A 6,290-nucleotide genomic window follows, 5' to 3' on the forward strand; every position below is an offset into this window, starting at 1 on the left:
TGGTTTTAAGATATCTTCTCAACTCATTAATATCATCAGTATGAAAAGCATAAGTAGTCTGAGGTACCTTTGTTTCAGCAGCTTCAGAACTGCTCTCAGAATTTGATTTATCAGCATTTGCCATCAATGCATAGTTCTCCTCACTTTCAGAGTCTGAGGTGTCTGTCCAGCTTTTCTGCTTTGTAACAAGAGCTTTGCCTTTGTCATTCTTGGTCTTCTTGCAATCAGGAGATATGTGGCCTTTCTCACCACAATTATAACATTTAACATTAGCGTAATCTCCTCTGTCAGACTTTCCTCCTCTTCCTTCAGATCTTCTGAAATTCTTCTTATCAGAACTTATGCCTTTGCTGGAAAACTTCTTTCCCTTCCTGAACTTCCTGTATGCAATCTTTGTGATTCCTTTCACCATAAGAGCACACAGCTTCATCATCTCCTCATCAGCATCAGTTTCAGGCAGGCTTTCAGAATCTGAGTCATCATCACTCTCAGAACTTGATGACTCAGTATCAGATTTTATGATAAGAGCTTTACCCTTGTCTTTCTTTGAGGAAGATGGTTTGGGGGATTCCTCTTCAGCCTTGAGAGCAACCGTTCTTGACTTTCCTCCTTTCCTCTTGCTTCTTTGTTCCATCTCAAGTTCATGAGTCTTGAGCATTCCATAGATTTCATCAAGAGTTGTTTCATCAAGATTGTAGTTGTCTCTTATTGTTGTTGCCTTCAAATCCCAACATTCAGGAAGAGCTAACAGGAATTTGAGGTTTGTATCTTCAAGATCATACTCCTTATTTACTAATGACAAGTCATTCAAGAGTTTGACAAATCTATCATATACATCAGTCAATGACTCATTAGTCCTAGAGTCAAAGTGTTCATACTCTTGAGTGAGTATTGTCTTCCTGTTCTTCTTAACTGTTTCAGTTCCTTGACACCTTGTCTCCAGTGCATCCCATATCTCCTTAGCAGTCTTGCAGTTGATTACCCTGTTTGACATTACATTATCAATGGCACTATGCAATAAGTGACGTACCTTGGCATCCTTAGCAATAGATGCTATATCTTCAGCAGTGTAATCATTCTTTTCCTTTGGTACGGTCATTGCTGCTTCACCTGGTACTACAACAGCGAGCTTGGTAGGTTTGTGAGGCCCTTCCCTGATTCTATCAAGGTATTCTGGATCTGTTGCTTCCAGAAACATGGTCATCCTTACCTTCCATATGGGATATTCAGATGGTCTCAATATGGGAACTCTGATGGTCTCATATCGACTCTGAGTTGATGTCTTTGATGATTCCTCAGTTTTGGTAGGCTTAGTTGGAGTTTCTGTGTCAGACATGATTGTGTTTGGATCTTTAACTGTATGTGTGTTAACAGATAGCTCTGATACCACTTGTTAGGTCACACTTTCACTGTAGAGGGGGTGAATACAGTGTTTATTACAATCAAATCAAACTTCAAGAACTTATGTAACAGAAAACAAACTTTATTTAAACAATAAACTCTGTTACAATCTGGAACTGTTATCTCTCAGTGATGAACAAAATATCACGAGAGCTACTAGAGTTATATTAAATAATATTCTCGATGATGATAACACTTCTAGTGTAAACTCTATTTCTGTGTTTATATACTACACAGTTACAAGATATTCACTAATTGATATGGAATATAATTCTGCTTCCTAAAATATATCAATCAGATATCTTCTATTCCAAGTATTCCATTCTTCACAGAATTCCTTCTTCATGCATATCTCTTCTTATGTTTATCTTGATCTTCTTAACTTTAATCAGCTACTGTCCTTATCTGATCGTCCTTCAGCACTTAAGTTCTGATATCTATCTCCTGATAACATAAGTACTGATATCCCTTAAGTTCTGACTTCCAGTATAAGTACTGATTTGTTCTGTTCAAATAAGATCTGAAATCTAAACATAAAACATATTAGCCATGACATTATCAAATATATCTAACACTTTACGCTTTCTTGAAACTTCAAAGCTTTTACCATTTACTCTCTGCAAAACCTTCAAGTTATTCTCTGCAATTTCTACTTACAACAATGGCACCAGTAGTAAAAATTATGTCTCAATCTGGGTCCATCTATGAGAAGAACAATTTCATAGCTTTGGTAGCAAAGAATGAAGCCCACTCAGATTATCACAAAATGATGGACTTCATCAAAAACTGTAAACTTAGCTATGCAATGCTGGAAGCCCCAACGATTTACTGTGAAGTAGTTGAGGAGATTTGGACAACTGCTGAGTTCAACTCCATAGATATGACCATCTCTTTCACTCTCAAAGGTAAAAATCACTGTGTTAACTGTGATGATTTACTAGCATGTTTTAAATTGCCTGAGAACAATGCCATGACACCACACACTGATAATGATGTATCCAGCATGTTAGATTCCATAGGTTATTCTCTTAACTCTGCTAGTTTAGGGAGTATTAAAAGAAAAGGCCTTAGGAAAGAATGGAGTTTTCTTGGGGATGCCTTTATCAAGGTTTTCTCTGGGAAAATTAGTAACTTTGATGCCATAACTTCATCTCTTGTTAATATGCTCTATATGCTTGTTTCTGATAGGTATTTCAACTTTAGCAATTATGTTATGCTAGAATTGGGTACTAGATTAGGTAACAAAGCTAATAGACCTAATAACATCTATTATGCTAGATTCTTTATGTTATTGGCTAACCATGTTGCTGAAGGTTTGGTCATAACCAATGAGAATAACAAACTCAAGTGCTGGGCACAAGAGAAAAGAGTTCTTGCAGATTTATTGAGAATGGATCTCAACAGCAGTGTACCATTGGTATATTTACCAATCATGAATGCACCTCAGGTAAGTGAGGTAATTGTTTCTACAACTCCTACTTCTTCCAACCCCTCTATTTCTTTATCTTCTAGCGTGCCCATGGAATCTGTGACAATGCCCCAACAGATTCCTACCAAGGTCACCAAAACTAAACTTTCAAAATCAAAGACAAAGAAAACCACCTCTGTTGTTTCTCAAAAGACAACAATTGTAACACCTACCCTTAACCCTGAGGGGAGTGAACAGGGTGTGAGTGGTGAGGGGAGGGGTGAACATCAAAGAAACCCCCAGGATAAGGAAGGAGAGATAAGTGCTTCCCAAGCTAGCCAAGCCACAGTTTCTCAAAAAGCTGTGGTGGTTGAAAAGGTTACTAGCACATCCCTAGCTGCATTCTCCCAAAAGGATGTAACTATTGAAAATAGTTCCCAACCAGGAACACAGATCAAACGAGGGAGGGACACAGAAGCCAAACACTCACCAACAAAAGCTTTTATTAGAAGAAAGAGGGCTAGAACCCAATCTTCTACACAGGGTGCACACACTGCACAGATACATCCATCTGTATCTATGCCTTCTCAAACTCAGTTTGATGTGGCTCCAACAAATGTGGAGTCACAGCCCCATTCTCTCACAATTCACACACATCAATCACCACACACTTCATCACCATCTCTGGATGTGGATATGTTATTCCCATCAATTCCTGATTCTCCCTCTTTACAACTCAGGGAGGAGCCCCACTCAAAAACAGGTGATCATCATCTTTTAGATGATTTGTTGGATCACCCGCAAATTCTTTCAGATGTAATTGAAGGATCTGTGTCACCAAAACTCAAATCAATCCACACAAATTCAACAGTTATATCACTTTCAATTTCTACTTCTTTTCCTTCTTCAACGGATATCACTCATCCGTTGACAAGTGGTTGTTCTTCAACGGATAAGCTTAACAGCAGTTATCCGTTGATACCATCAGTGTCACCTTCAACGGCTATTCCATATCCGTTGATAGTCTCTACACACACAACTGAAACAATTCCAAGTGTAGAAGACATGATTACTGTACAATCACTTTTAGGACTGAGGGAAGGGAGTGATAATTTGAGTGAGAGGCTGGGTTGCTCCCAGGCAAAAGGAGAGATTGAGAGCTCAAATAAGCATGCTATTTCTTCCAGCATGGCAAAAGTAAGTGAGAGGAGTATCACCTTAGTAGGTGAAGGTGAGGGTGTGAGGAGTGTGAGCCAGGGGGAGCCCCTGATGCAAGAATATAGAGAAAAAGAGAGAAAGGCAGGTACAACAGATATAAGGGTGGATCCAGCCATTGCTAATGAGTCAATGATTGTGGATGATGCTGAAAAGGAAAGACAATTTCAGCAACATTACAAAGCTGTAATTGATAACATTTCCTTGGATGCTGACACTTTTACTCATCCTGTGTCAGCCTATCAGTTGTTGGCTGCTCAGGGCAATGAGGAGGCAGAAAAGACACTACATCTAGTACATACAACAGAATCTCTTCAAAGGGATAAAGCTGCTATTAACAAGATGCCTTCTATAGCTGGTGAGTCATCTGAGGAATTTGGAGTAAATTCTGATGATGATGACTCTGTTTCTTTTGATGGAAGCATGAACTTAGGGGGAGATGAAAGCCCTAGTTCTATTCCAAATTTACCTGAATGGGCCTTGACAAAGGAGTCTACACCAGGGCAATTCAATGTCTCCTTAGTCAAACAAATCAGTACTATCCAACAGGCCATTCAGAAAACTTCACATGCTGGTACCAAGGCAATCCTTACAGCTCACCTGGACTCACTGCATCTCATGAAGTTGCAGCAAGTAAGCCAGAATTAGAGTGTGGATGAACTCAAGAAGGATATTGTTGACTTGAAATCCTACAATTCTAAAAAATTGGATTCAGTCATGCCCTATGGTACAATGAAGGACTTATTGTTGAGATTGAAAAAGGATTCAAATACTGAAAAGAGGCTGGCTAAGTTAGAAGACAGAGTCCAAGTTATTGAAAATTCTGTGGCCAGCATTCTTCACAACCAACAATCTCAAACAAGTCTACTTATGCAGCTGGCAAAGGCACAAGGCTTGACCCCTCTCCTTGATGATAACAAAAAGGGGGAGAGAAAAAGGGAAGGGGAAGGAGAGCCATCTACAAAAATCCAGATATCTAAAGTGCTAGTTCCTGCCATCACTACTTCTCCAATTATGCAGATCAAAGGAAAGCCTGATGGAATTGACCTAATTCAGCTAGCAGCAGCTGAAATTCAAGTGAAAGAGCAAAGGAGGAGAATTGATGAAAGGGTGCAACAAATGTTTGGCTCAACACAAGATAAATCAATATCTGTGAAACATAGCACAAAGGTTGAACCAATCATTATGGAGCACAAGCCAGAAAGGAGGAATAAGGTTGGAGAGACTTCTTTCAAGAATCTAAAACCTATAGTTCTCAAGCCCAACACTAGATCCAGCAAGGACTCCACAAAGAACCCCCTAGACTTTGCTCAGATGAAAGAAGTGGACTTTCCTCTTCCAAAGCCTGATGAAGACAAAGTTTTGGGTGCTAACATCAAAAATCTTAAGGAGACCAAGGACATAGTTGAAAGAATGAAAATGGCCATTATCTTTAGAGAGGGAAAGAGTATCTGTGTGATGCAAGGACATCCCAAATTTCCAAAGGCCAAGAGGGAAGAAACCAAAAGGTTGAAGAAAGAAGCTGAAAAACTCAAGGCTGACAAAAGAGCACAAGCAAAGCTTGAATAACAGCTAAAGTCAAGTCAAGTTGAAGGAGAGAAGGGAATTTAAGTCAGGGGTGAAGACAAGATTGCAAACCTAGATGAGGTTTTTGGGAGTATATTTGGTGAGAGTATGGAGGAAAGAGAGGAATGGCAGAAGGGAAACAGAAGAAAGGCCAAGGCACATAGAAGGAGTGAAGATAACACTGAAGAAACTAAATCAATATCTAAACCACTACCTTCCATACCTGAACCTTGTGTTTCTGATCCCACTATAAACATCCATGGTGAACTAATCATCCCAAAAGAGGAACCTATTGATTGGGACACCATCAAATTGCCTACCTTTTTAACCATTCATCCACTACCAAAGAAACAGAAAAGAAAATCCAAATCTACACCTCCCCTAATCTCTAAGAAATTCACTCAAAAACAAAAACCTAAGCCTATGCCACCCATTTCTAAAGATGATTATGTTCACATCTGTGACATAAAAGAAATTTCAGACATTGAACTCTATCTGGATGAGCTGGAGGATGTAAGGGGAATAGCTGCCTACAGACAGCTACCAGAGAGATTGGTGTTCAGATACAAAGGAGCTGGGGAAAGAACATGGCCTCTCTACAGGATTCTGAATGAAGGCTACTCTACCTTGATCAGAGTCTTTTCAACCATACAAAAGGATTCTGGCTTTACCAGGACTGCCAAGACTGAAATTCTCAACA

This window comes from Apium graveolens, chromosome 10, assembly GCF_009905375.1.
Source record: "Apium graveolens cultivar Ventura chromosome 10, ASM990537v1, whole genome shotgun sequence".
NCBI lineage: Eukaryota > Viridiplantae > Streptophyta > Magnoliopsida > Apiales > Apiaceae > Apium > Apium graveolens.